Source organism: Citrus clementina, unplaced genomic scaffold (assembly GCF_000493195.1).
Source record: "Citrus clementina cultivar Clemenules unplaced genomic scaffold, Citrus_clementina_v1.0 scaffold_8, whole genome shotgun sequence".
Lineage (NCBI taxonomy): Eukaryota > Viridiplantae > Streptophyta > Magnoliopsida > Sapindales > Rutaceae > Citrus > Citrus x clementina.
In genome coordinates, this window is record NW_006262022.1 from 14496635 (window position 1) to 14511843 (window position 15209).

A 15209-nucleotide genomic window follows, 5' to 3' on the forward strand; every position below is an offset into this window, starting at 1 on the left:
TTTTTTGATGGAAATGATTATCCTTATTGGAAAACTAGGATGAGAATCTTTTTACAAGCCTTAGATTATGAAATATGGGAAATAGTTTATAATGGTTCATTCATTCCTAGAAAGAATGCTTTAAGTGAGTTGGATAGGAAAAATATGTCTTTAAATTCCAAGGCTATGAATGCTTTATTTTCTACCTTAGATAAAAAGGATTTTCATAGTGTTTCAAATTGTTCTAATGCTTATGAATTTTGGAGAAAACTTGAAGTTGTGTATGAGGAGACTACAAACGAGGAGGAATCTCATGAAGTGTCAAATTTGGCACTTACGGCAATTGTAGATGAATCGGATGATGAACTTGATGAGGTAAGTGATCTTCCCACTTATGATGAATTACATGATGCGTTTAAAGAATTGTATGATCAATTGATGAAAGTTGGTAAAAAGAATGCATGTCTTAAAAAGAAAACGGTAGAGCTTACAAATGAAAATGAATCTCTAAGTGCAAAGATTAGTTGCCTAGAATTAGAAAATAAAACATTGCATGATAGAGTTGCATTATCAAATGAGAAACCTAGCGCTTCACACAAGCATCTAGAATCACATGTAAATGACTTGAAAAATGAAAAAGATGCCTTGCAAAAATCCAATGTTTCATTACATGAAAAGATCAAAGAATTGGAATTAGATAATGAAATGTTACATGATAGAATTGCATCATTCACATGTAAACAAAGTACTTCGTATGAGCATGAGAAATCACATGTTGATGAATTAATAAATGAAAACGAAACGCTTAAGAAAAAGAGCAATGAGTTGAATGAGATTGTTTTGAAATTTACAAATGGGCAAAAGATGTTGGATAACATGCTTAATTCACAAAAATGTGTAATTGACAAAGGAGGTATTGGCTATAAGCCAAATTTGAAACAAAAGTATTATAAGAATTACTTTGTGAAGAGTACCTCAATTAACAATCAAGTTGTATGTCATTATTGTAATCAAAACGGTCACATGAAGCTTGGTTGTCCTATTAAGACCTATTAAGAGAAATGTATATTATGGAGTCAAATGTATTTGGGTTCCAAAAGGAACTAAATCTAACATTCAAGGACCCAAGAGTATTTGGGTACCAAAGGGCACAACGTGAATGTTTTCTTTGTAGGTACCACAATCAAAGAATGGTGGAGAAGATCCTTGATGAAATCTTGTGAGGATAATCACTTGAGTATGGTGTAGGAGAAAAAGATGAGGCAAGATGATTTAATTATTTTCGTAACAATTGTTGCCATATTAATTTTGTTGAATGAATCATGATAAATGAATTTGCGAAAGTATGCTTGTATGATTACATGATGGAATTATCATTGTGTATAACATTGAGTGATTTCTCATGATGTCTTTGTTTGATTTTGATGATTGTATGGTCTTTGATTTCATCTTCTTAATTGTCTATCATCATTGTCCATCTCTTATGTATGTGTGAATTCATATGCCATTAATTGTGTTATATTATTTATAAAATTCGCACTAATTGCGCTTGTGAATTTGATCACTTGTTCTTTACTCATAATGATGGCTTATCTTAATAGCTATGTTGATTTTGATGATCTTATATTGCAATTATACACTTATGTTTTGCTTAACATTTGAGATAAAGAATTTGTTTTGATAATTACATGTATTTGAGGAAGTTTGATCTTATGGGATCTATGATTGGTGAATGGATGCATTTTTTGTACTTTATTGATGTATTGTTAAATATGCATTACTTGTTTTAAATGATATCAAAAAAGGGAAAAATACATACATTTCGAGAATTTTAAGCATATAAGATTTTTTAAGTTATATTGAAATATCACATTAGATCTTTGATGAGTTTAGTTGTCTTGATTTATAAAATATGATTGGTAATTATGGAGCTTGGATAGTTGATAATATGCATGCCAATTCGGTAAAGAAATCAAAACCTCTTTGCGAAGAGCAATTTTCAAAAATTCGGCATGAACTTAGGATGATGAAATTTATTAATATCTCTAATCATGTTATTAATACTATTAAAATTGATTTCTTGATGATTTTGATGATTGATGATTATATGTGTGTTTCTTGATGAATTACTAAAGTTATTGGTTTGTTATAATTGTTGAAGATTATATTTTTTTAATCATGTTGTGTATTTGAGAATTTGTTCATTTTTAAGGGGAGACTTTGCCGAAATCTTTGCTCGTACTAAGTGGGTAATATCTTCATTGAATTATTTTTTATGATCTTATTTCGATTGCATCTATCTATCTTTTCTTTTTTACAATGAAAGGGGAGATAAATATGTTATGTTTTTGGATAAAATCATTTCGGTTAAAATTTTACATTGGCCATATATTTAGGGGGAGCATATAATATAATTTTAGATAATATGCATTTTGAACTTTTTTGTTGTCCAAAGGGGGAGACAAAGTAATATATCATTTTGATGTTATCAAAAAGAGAAGAATAATATGCACTTTGGGTATTGATTTGATGGTTGATATGTGATTATGGTGATGATTTTGAGATATGATGACGATTTGATTACATGGTGTGTATGAGGATTTATGATAATTTGGGAGTGATATTACTAAACTTGTATTTGAAGTGATGCTTATTGTTAGGGGGAGATTCTATCGAAATTTCTACTTAAACAATATGGGTAACAACGTTTCCACTTTTTTTTTCTTTTCCACTAAATTTTCTTTTTGATGATGAGGGGGAGAAGAATGCATGTATTTAAATTTGTTAATTTAGCTAAATTGTAAGAGAAGCTTACATTTAGGGGGAGCAATTTGTGCAATCATTTTTTAAATACATAAAACATTTGTCATCATAAAAAAAAAGGAGATTGTTAACATATATGTTTCCATAATATTGATTTTGATGATAACAAACAAGAAGAGGGAGAAATTTGTGGAATCATTCTTTAAATACATGAAATTTTTGTCATCATTAAAAAGGGGGAGATTGTTAACATATATGTTTCTATAATGTTGATTTTGATGATAACAAACAAGATTAAGAATAATTAATCTTTTAAGCTCAAATTATTTTCTTTTTAAATAAATTATTATTTTCACATTTTAAAGGTTTTATATTTAATGAAAAAATGATTTTATGAAATTATTTGTTCTTTCAAGTTTATGGTTTAATTGAAAGAATTTTGAAAACTTTGAAATCAACAAGTATTGCTTGAAATTTTGGAGAAGAACTTATTTGAAAAGTGTCATAGCATTTTGGGCTACATCATAATTTCATAAAGTTTTGGGATTAACAAAGCATTACATAGAAATTCTGAAATTGGACCTATTTACAAAGTTTCATAACGCTTTGGGCCGTAATACAGTTTTATAAAGTTTTGGGATCAAACTATAATTTTAGAAAATATGTCACTGTAACAGTTACTGTAGAAAACTGCGATCCGACATTTTGATAACGGCTCGCCGACATCTAACAGAATTGAAGATTAACCTCTAGACCTAAACGGCGATCCGACAATTTTGATAAACGGCTCGCCGATATTTAACAGAACTGAAGATTAGCCTCTGGACCTAAACAGCGATCCGACATCTAGATAACGGTGATCCGACAATTTAAAAATTAGCCCCAACGGTCATATTGACCAGTCAAATGGCGATCCGACATCTAGTTAGCGGCGATCCGACATCTAGTTAGCGGCGATCCGACATCTAGTTAGCGGCGATCCGACATCTAGTTAGCGGCGATCCGACATCTAGTTAGCGGCAATCCGACAGTGTGCAGAAAGTCAATAACGGCTAGTTTTCAGCTCCAACTATAAATAAGCTCAATCCAATTCAAACAAGTAGAATTCCAACGATCATCATTGAGCAAAATATTGAGAATACAACTTTCATTGAGCTTTAAATTCTTGTATTCATCTCATTCATTCACACATTGAGCTTTCACTTGTGATCAAACACATTGTGTGAGAGAGATTCATTTGTAATCTTTTTTGTAAAATCAAGTTAAAAGATTGTAAGTGTTGGGATACACTTGGGTTAAGAGATTGGGGATAATCTCTTGTTGTAAAGGTCCATTGACACCTTGGAAGTCAATTGTAAGCGTTTGAAACCTTGGGAGGCTAGCTTAGTGAAATCCTCAAGTCCGGTGAGCTTGGAGGCGTGGACGTAGGTGAGGATTTTCGAACCACGTAAAAATCATTGTGTTTGTTTTCTCTTCCCTTACTCTTTTAATATTGTGCATGATTGAATTTATTGTTTTCAATTTGATTAAGGCAATAGATTAAATTGTTGTGTGGTTTGCTTAGCTTAAATTTTAAAATCCCAATTCACCCCCCTCTTGGGTTGCCTAGTTAGGATTTCAGTTTGGTCCCTATTTTATTGAAGAACAATAGAGATTAGACATATTTCTTTTAAGATCAAGTTACAAAAACCTGGTGACTTAGTGTTCTGATCATTATCCAGTTTTGATGTAAGCAACAGCAGGGATAATAGAGCGCCCTACAATAGAATAACTTTTCAAAGAATTCATTACGAAGACATGTGGAGCTCTTATGATGAATGTAAAGACATTAGTAAGCAGGAATAGTGTAAACATGGAGATTGGTCAAGAAGTAATGCTTTGGAGATTTGATGCTTTGGAATCATTAGCAGATTTAATGCTTTGGAGCAAGAAAAACTTTAAGGGCAATAAGAAGAAATAAAAAAAGTCAATGCACATAATAAAGGAGCTTCAACAACATAAATATGAAAGTGGTGATGAATTAAAAAGCCTTGAAGGACAAATCCGTCACCTCTTGCTGGATGAAGAGATTTTTCAGAAGTAGAGTGTAAAGAGGGAGACAAAATACAAAATTCTTCCACTCAAAAGCCTTATCTAGAAAGAGAAAGAACAAGATCTATGGTATAAAGGATGTACAAGGAAAATGGATTGAAGAGAAAGAAGACATTGAAAGAGAGATTTATTGTACTTCGCAAACTTATTCTTTAATTCCAGCTCTACTTACGATCCAATAGAGAGTGCTTTAAGAGGAATGATTCCAAAATTGACACCAAAAGTGAATGAATACCTGAGCTAACCTTTTATAGAGAAGGAGATTAGGATGTCTTAACTTAGATGTGCTCAACTAAGGCACAAAGGCTTGATGGACTACTTGCTGCCTTCTACTTAAAGCACTGGAAATCTATCAAAAAAAGAGTTAGCACTATATGCCTTCACATCATCAATGAAGTAAGTAACATTACCCATTTGAACCACATTTATATTGCCTTAATTCTTAAGATTGCAAAGCCTAGAAAAGTGATTGAATTTAGATCGATAAGCCTTTGTAATGTCATTTATAGGATCATTACAAAAGCAGTTGCAAACAAATTGAAAATCATCTTTCATGCTGTAATTGATTCACCTCAATATGCATTTATTCCTAACATATCGATAATTGATAATATCATTGTTGGGTATGAATACCTCCACAAGATTAGGCATAGCAAATGTAAACAAAAATAGGTTGGTGGCTCTAAAGTTAGACATCAACAAAGCTTATGATATGGTAAAGTGAGAATTTTTAAAGCAAACAATGATCAGATTAGCCTTTGAGAATATATGGGTAAAATTAATAATGGAATGTATTACTACTTCATCTTTTTCCATAATTATCAATGGGATACCTAGAGGTATGATCACCCCTCATAGAGGTTTGAGGGTAGGATATCCATTATCCCTATACATATATTATTATATGTGCAGAAACCTTTTCTAATTTGTTGGTGTAGGTAGAGAGAAAAAAAATGCATACAGGGGTTGAGATTTAGACAACATATCTCCATCTCACATCTTTTATCTGTAGATGATAGTTTGAACTTCTATAGAGCTTCAATTAAAGATTGCCAACATCTCAAGGACATTTTTTATTGCTATGTTGTTGCCTCTGGACGAATCTTTAACTTTGACAAATCTTGCATATTTTTTAGTGGCAATGTTTATGAAAATCAGATTTCAGCCATCAAAAGAATTTTCCAGCTCAATGTGATATCTAAACATGAGAAGTACCTAAGTTTGCCTACTATGACTGGAAGGAAGAAGATTGTTTTCAATGAGATTAAGCTTAAAGTCCAGAGCAAGATTTCCAGTCGGCAGTAAAAACTTTTCTCAAGTGAAGAAAAAGAAGGCCTAATTAAAGCAGTGGCACAAGCTATTCTAGCTTATACCATGAGTGTGTTCAAGATACATACTAGGCTATGTGATGATATTCAACAATCCATTGTTGGGTTTTGGTAGAGCAAAAAAAGGGGGAAAAAGAGCATTTATTAGACAATATAAGAGAATAGGAGTCAATATAAGATTCGATGAGGAATGAGGTTTAACACGACTCAAAATTATTATTTTTCCCAAATATAAGAGTGTATAGTTATAATATAACCCAATAAGTTCAGGGTCGAACCGCATGGAATTTAAAATCTAGTAGTCAATTTATTAAACAAAAAAATTAAATGTGAGAAAAGAAATTAATAGGAATCAATCTAAAAATATGCTAAAGTTACGAGATCACTCTTGAATTTCAAATTATAGTTATAATGCTCTCTCAAATTTATATTTTGCATTTCTTTTGCCAGTTACTTATTATGACATTTAATTTGTAACTAACCATTTGTGTGGATAAATATGAGACCTAGTACCTAATGTGCCACACCTTTATTGGAGTGTCGACATTATATCAAAATACCATATAAATCTGAAGAGATTTGTATTTATAAATTAACATGATATAAAAGAAACCGGTAAGGAAGAAAAATACAAACAAATAAAATAAAGTTTAAGACTCACTTGAGAGAGTAATTAATCTAATAATTTGAATTATTGAGCTTCACCTTTCACCTCACCTTAGAAAATTTAGCCTCTCTTATTGAAAAACAAAACACTCATTTTATTTAACAAACTTCTAAAATATATTACAAGAAAATTAGTTACACAAGAAAACAAGAAAATAGAAAAAAAAATGAAGAAAGAATTCCTCAACTTTCCTCCCGTTCTCCTTCATTCCCTCCCTCAACAAAAGCTTCTTCTATTTATAGGCGGCCATTAGCTTCAACTTCTCTTATTCTTATATTATTTCTTATTATTATTACATAAACAAACAAGTAATAGATGGGTGATGGCCAAGTTGCAAAATGGCCACCTGACCATCTCCGGCATGATTGCCCACTTTTTCTTTATTTTTTATTAATTATATCTCCTCAATAATGCATTCCAAATGCCTCTAGCAATTTTTCTTTGTTTCCTGCTTCCAGTTCCAACTCCTCTTTATTCTTAAAATATATCTATAATACAAAATTAAAATAAAATTAACATATTACAAATTAATTTAACACTAAAATATACTTGGGGAATGTTAAGATAATTTTAGAATAATGAGCATGTTAATTGACATTGTAAGTGAAAATTTGATAATTTTATCCTTATTAAATATATACTTTTTAATGTCAATCACACCTCCAACCAGCTTATTGCTAGGCCTTAGCAATTTAAGCGATAAAAATTTAGCAAAATTTCAAACTCAAATTGAATTTTTTTTTTGAAAATTATGTTTACTTCTTTCACACCCTCACAAATCAGTTAAGTAAAATCGTGCAACATTATCAATTATCAGAGCTACGTTAATCACACCCTTACGATTAAGAGTGACTATCTTAAAAGACAATAAATCCAAAAAAAAAATTGTCACTCTAAGAAGTGGAAGATTGAGAAAATAGTAAAACAATATCACCTGCTCTCATCAAGATGAAAGAATAATTTCCCACAACTTAGAAATAAAATGATCTCAAGTCAAGGGGATTACTAGCCAAACTAATTTGTTTTCACTTTTATGCATCACCGCATCTTTTAGTCCATATTACCAACTTCTAATTCATACTATAGTTTCTTAAAATCAATGACTTTCACTACGACGTAACATAGGTTAGGGACATGGCTAACAAAAAATGGATAATAGGAAAAACAAAATATATGTTTGAAAAATAGACTTTTGGAGATTGCAAGGTGCTTTTCACTTAGATTTTTTTTCTTTTTTTTCATATTATTTATTATATATTTTTTCATAGCACAATTTTCACGAATACATGATCATTCTTATTTTCAAACATAATTGGGTGATGGAAAACATAAAATATAATGTGATACTCTACATTAGAGTGGGATGAGATGATAGGTTACCAAGGAAAAATGTTCTTTTTTTAATTTTTTTAATATATGGGCGCAAATGGGTTAACTATGGATGCTTTATAATAGGGATTAGGGCTGGGCACTATTTGGTTCGGTTCGGTTTAGATAAAAAACCGAACCGAACCAAAACCAATCGGTTCTAACGAGTTGAAACCAAAAATGAACCGAAATTTAAAACCGAACCAAATCGAACTGAATTATTTCGGTTCGGTTCGGGCCGATTTGGTTCTACTCGGTTTCAATTTTACAGTTTCTCCCTTGATTGAACTGCACACTTAATACCAATATTTTATATAACATGATAAAATTTAGCAAAATAAAAACTCATAAGTTAAAGAAAAACATGATTCAGCAATAGAAATTGACGATAACAAAAAAATCATAATAAATTTTTCATTCCTAACATAATACTAATACACCAAAAATCTCAAATTTGCAATAACCAACAAGGCCTTCAAAATCAACATTTATTCAATGACCAAGCATGGCCATGTCACCAAAATCTGGCAAGTCAGCAATTGCAACAAAGACCCAAAAAAAAAATTTATAATTTCTCAAAATTAATTTTACTGTGATCACAATAGAGAAGAGCAGATCACTCCCTAAGTAATCATCATCATTTTCCAGCAAGTTCTATTTCAACAACCAATCAAATTTATACACTTTCAATGGTCCAAACAGCAAAAGGAACGGATTTGCAACACCAAATCCACAAAAAAGAAACAAAAGAAAAAAAATCAAAATTTAATATTGTTATTTCACTTAAACAAAGAAATGGATCTATAATAGAAATAAAATAAAAAAACAAAAGTGAGAGAAATAAGAAGAAAATAAGAATTCTTGTGGGATTGTCGAGGGCTTGTGACGAAGGAGGGTAAAGGATGGATCTTGTGGGGGCTGTGATGAACTATCGGTGGTTGATGAGCAGCTATGCTAAGGGTTGACAGTGGCTGTGGTGAGAGAGAGAAGCGGCTGCCAGCTGCGTGTATGGTGTGAGAGAAGGTGGCTGCCAGTTGTGTGTGTGTTTAGAGAAACGAGCGGCTGCTGGTGGTGGAAATGGATTGTGCTGCCGATGAGAGTGTGAAAGAGTGAGGGTGTGTAGCCGACGGTGAGAAAGAGACGAGTGAGTGTGTAATTGACTTTAGGTTTAGGTTTTGTTTCGCTATTTATGTGTGTATAAAATATTTTTTTTAACTTTAATTGAAAGAACCGATCGGTTTGTCAGTTCGGTTCGGTTTTGATCCGAACCGAACATAAACCAATCGGTTCTTCAATTTGTGACCCGTTTGGTTTTTTCTAATAAAACCAAACCAAACTGAACTGAAATGGGCTTAAAAACTGAAATAAGGATGACTAGAAAGAAAAATATAGAGATCTTTTATAATAAAGTGTGAAGCTGTATAGGCAAATAAGCTTACTCTCCAAGGATAATAGGCTTAAAAACTCACTTGAACTTATTATGACATGCACATTCTTTCAAATGGCTTAATCAATTTCACTTATCAAATTTCTCAATTTATATTTTAACATGTAAAATGAAAAATATGGCGTAACATAACTCAAGGTCAAAGATAATATAAATACCAAAATTTGAAAGTCATTATGTTATCCAATATTAAAAGATCACACAAAATTTTTTTTTTTAAATTAAAGAAAGCATAATAAAAGAAAAAATTAAAGTGATCAAATCTGATGTGATTGCAAAAATTTAAAGGAGATGATTATATATAAAAAAAAGAAGAAAAGTTAGAAAACAAACTTTTTTTTTTAGAAACAAAACTCTAAGACTAAGAAGATGTGTTTTAAGAGTCACAGCACTCCATATTTAGCCATTTTCGACTTAAATTTATCCAAAGTTAGTCTTTATGATGCGAACACCACAATTGTGGTGTTCACATCACTTTACAACAAAAATTAGTAAAAACATCACCAGAACTGAGACATTCCACAATTGTCAACTATTTCCTCTCTTCAACCTGAAGGAGATATTGTCCTCAATATCTTAGAAGAAAGAAGTAGAGTTTAGAAGACGTTTCCTAGTTATTGCTACAAAATATTTGTAAATGGAGAGTTAAATCTAATTTACACTTCTTACGAGGGTTACTGGCATCATCATTAGTAGACCAATCCAATGCCAAAGTCATGGAATCTGGCTCTGGTTTGTAAGCCTGCAAGAGACCAAGTAGCTCGTTAACAATATGAGCACAAATAAAGAGTTTTTTCATTGAGGATGGAATGAAATAATTATTGATTGCATGATTAAAAAATACTATTAAGTCATCATAAAAGTTATTAACATTTAACAAACCGATGAGTTTTTTTATGGATATTCAAACGAGCCCAAGAAACAAATGTAATTAGTGTCTCTAAAGTTGTAAGATCACCTGGTAAAAAAATAAAAGTGTCAACATAATTTAACATTTCAGATATGTTTTGTTACATACTCGAAACAACTAATTCCTCTCTAATTGGTGGGCCGGGCAAACATCCCAGAGGTTTTAAGGCTTTTGGAATGATGCCTAACATTTGGCTTCCTCAAACGCAAACAACTTCTGAGACAAGTTTTGATAACCCTCGATCACCTCCTCCATATACAAAATATAGTTTTCTCTCTACTATAACATGACTAAGATCTACTACTGCCTAAATGAATTTCGTATACTTTCTATAGCGAAATCCAGAAAGCACATAAATATTTTTAAGTTGTCTGTTTGAAGTTGCTGCCATTGGAACAATTCTTAAAAAATAATTTGTGAGTGCTTGAAAAGGAGTACCTACTTAATAATCTTTGTGACAGACACAATGAAACACAACTGTAAATGGAGTGGTGTGTTTGTCAAATGACACGTAAAGATTGTGGCTTAATAATTCAAAAGCAATAAAAAAATAGTGAAAAGAAAAAACAAACAGCGATTAGATATAAAATCATACAAAATAATAATAATATAATAATGCAAAAGATAAAAGAACAATAAAATAAAAGGATATTTCTTGATAGTTGTGATTATGACTCACATCTTCCTCTGGTTTTACGTTTAGTAATGGGTTGAACACTCTCTACGGCTCGAGGATAGGTTTCCCATTCAGTTTTATTATAAACTAACAAAATGGGTCTTTTAAATTCATATTCCTAAGACTAAATTGTGCACTTTCCTTTTGGAATAACTTTCATAAATTATGAATCTCACATTGCACATATTCGCTTGGATGCGTCTCAAGAGATCGTAAGATATCAGCAAAAGATTCTTTACTCATGCCATCCTTAACGAATTTGATTTTATCTTCAAGATTTATAGAAAACATTCCTAAAGTTTTACAATGTGGTTTATTGCAAGCAAATCTTACACAATTAGGACATTTAGAGCCAAGCCTAGGGATGGCAAATATCCAGTTGGATATGGATATTGTCCACCCATGTATAAATCCATGATTATCCATGATGGATCTGTCCATATCCATATCCAATATTAATATCCAGTTGGATATGGATATTGTCCACCCATGTATAAATTCATGATTATCCATGATGGATTTGTCCATATCCATATCCAATATTAAATATTGGATATGGATATGGATTTTATCCACATAAATATGGATATCCATGGATGTCCATAGATATTAAATTTGTATTTCTAAATTTTAAAAAGTAATATAACATAATAATAAAGTAAAAATTAATTAATGATTTATTACATTAAAAAAATCTTTTTTTATTTTCCATTTCCTAAAATCATTAATTTTAACAGTTAATTGCAATTATTTTAGAAAATTTGAAAAAAAATTGCAACTCAGTCCGTCGCCGACGCCGCCTTCTCTTCCAGCGCCGCCGCCGCCTTCTCTTCCAGCGCCGCCGCCATGAAGTCACTCTTAGTCGACACATCCCACACCAACAGATCAGAAATTCAATGATCTATCCAAAGTTGGCGTTTGATTTAGAAACTAACAAATGATGGAGGCACATGTGCATCGCAAAGATCCACTGCCACCACATGGTCGTCGCACGTTTGCAGCATGTGCACCGTCGTTCTTCGTGATTGCTGTTGATCGCTTCCATATTTGTATAGATCATGTAGTTTCCAATATATTTATGTCATCGGTGTCAACATTGGATGAAGTTTTCTGGCTGGAAACTGAATAGCGGTGGTTCCGACGGTGGAACAATGTCAACTGTGAATTTTTCTAAATTTTCAAAACTTAAAATATTTTTCTATAATTTTGTTGTGGGGGTATATTTGACAATAAATATTTTAGTTGAGGATAATTTTGTATTTATTTATTTTTAATATTTTTACAAATGCTTTTTATTATATTTTTCATTTTTAATTTTATAAAATTAAAACTTTTTAAACTTGTGTTGGGTTAAATGGATATTCATTGGGTAAAAATAATTATCCATATCCATCTGGATATAATTTTAAAATATCCATTTCAAGATCCAAAAAATTTTGGATGGATATTATTCGATCCAATTGGATGGATATTATAGATATCCATTATGGAGCGATCCAATTGCCATCCCTAGCCAAGCCACTTAGCTTTTCTTTTTTTAGCAAATGAGCTTTTAACGAAACTAGGCATGTAAGAAACAAATAAATCAGAAAACTCACCTGCCGATTGGACCTTTGCCTTAATTAGCCAATGAATGTCAACAGGAATCCCATTGATTATTAACAAATGCAGTCGTTCACAACGAACTTTATAAATCTTCTTAAGAGCATTTTGAGGGAGATAAGGAAAATGCTTATGCAAATTATGTTGTATTTCTTCTATACTTAATTTTAGAATTTCAGTTATTGTAGGAAACTGAAAATACCGACTTAAGAAGTCATAGAGTACCGTTATTCACCATTTATACTGGAAAGGGAATCAAACCACATCAAAAAACAAATAAAGTCTACAAAATCAAGCTAGAAGTGAAGGCGAACAAAACAACAAAATGAAAACACATGATGAATATAATCAAACATGTAACTCACCTTCGTTGTTTTATTAAATTTACCTCAAGTTCTAATTGAAGTTCATAAATACCACCCTCTATTTTTTAAAGTTGTTTTTCTAGATTTTCAATGTGGAATACTAACACTGGTGGTCGTAGATCCCAAATAGGATGTGATTTACAAACTCAAAGCAAACTTCTCAGGTGAATTTTTATACGTAAAAGTTCTTTAAAATGTTTGAAAAGTATCATTTTCATGGAGGTACACATAACAAATATAAAAGACGGTGAAATGAAACACAATTGTCAAATAAACACACTTAAAAAAACAAGCTAATGCTCTCCATTCAAGAATTAGAAATAAAAATCAAACAATCTAAAAGGTAAAGTAATAGTAAACCAAAATGACAAAAAAAGTTAAAACAAAAGGATTAATGAAGATTTGGTTAGTCACTCAAATTGATTTCGTTATCTGCTTCACGTGGTTTGTATTCCAAATATGATTTCAATCTTTGACCATTAACTTTAAATGTGACACCGTTCTTTAAATTCTTAACTTCTACGACCCCATATGGATATATATTTTTTACAACAAATGGGCCACTCCAGTTTTACTTTAACTTCCCTGGAAACAAATGAAGATGAGAATTATAAAGCAACACTTTTGGCCAATCTCAAATATTTTTCGAAAAAATCTTTTATCATGAAATACTTTGGTCCCTGCCTTAATAATTTTGGAATTCTTGTATGCATCATTCGTTAATTCCTCAAGTTCATTCAATTACAATTTACACACATTAACATCATCATCGAGATTTGAATTAAAAGTTTTAATAACCCAAAATGGTTTATGTTCAAGTTCAACTGGTAAGTGGTAACGTTTACCATAAACAAAGCAATATGGAAAATTCCTAATGATGTTATCTCCCTATGGCAAGGAAAATTCCTAACTAATTGTTTGTGTGGATAAATATGGGACCAAGTGCCTAATGTGCCACACCTACATTGGAGTGTCGACATTATGTCAAAATATCATATAAATCTAAATAGATTTGTATCTATAAACTAACATGACATAAAAGAATCCGGTAAAGAAGAAAAATACAAATGAATAAAATAAACTTTAAAACTCACTTGAGAGAGTAATTAATTTAATAATTTAAATTCTTAAACTTCACCTTTCATCTCAACTTAGAAAATTTAGCTACTCTTATTGAAAAACAAAACACTCACTTTATTTAACAAGCTTCTGAAATATATTATAAGAAAATTGATTACACAAGAAAACAAAAAAAAAAAGACAAAAAGAAAGAAAGAATTCCTCAACTTTCCTCCCGTTCTCCTCCGCTCCCTCCCTTCACAAAAACTTCTTCTATTTATAGGCGGCAATCAACTTCAACTTCCCTTATTCTATTATTATTTCTTATATTTATCACATAAACAAACAAGCAACGGATGGGTGATGGCTAGGTGGAAAAATGGCCACCTAACCATCACCGGCATGATTGCCCACTTTTTCTTTATTTTTTTATTTTTTTATTTTTTTAATTAATTGCATCTCCTCAATAATGCATTCTAAGTGGCTCCAGCAATTCTTCTTTGTCTCCTACTTCTAATTCTAACTCCTCTTTATTCTTGAAATATATCTACTATATAAAATTAAAATAAAATTAATATATTACAAATTAATTTAACACAATAATGTATTTAGGGAGAGTTAAGATAATTTTATAATAATAAGCATATTAATTGACACCGTAAGTGAAAAAATAATAATTTTATCCTTATTAAATGTACACTTTTTAATGTCAATCAAGGTTTAAAGATATCTCAAGCGTTAACCAAGCTTTAGTCGCAAAGTGAGAGTAGTGATTGATTCGGAATCTAGAATCACTTGTAGTTAAAGGCTTAAAGGAAAATCATTTCAAAGAGGTTGAGTTCCTGTGTGCCCCAATGGGATCAAACCCATCTTATATTTAGAGAAGCATATTGTGGAGAAGACAAGTGATCATCAATGGATATGGATGGACAATTGGCAAAAGGGGGAATATTT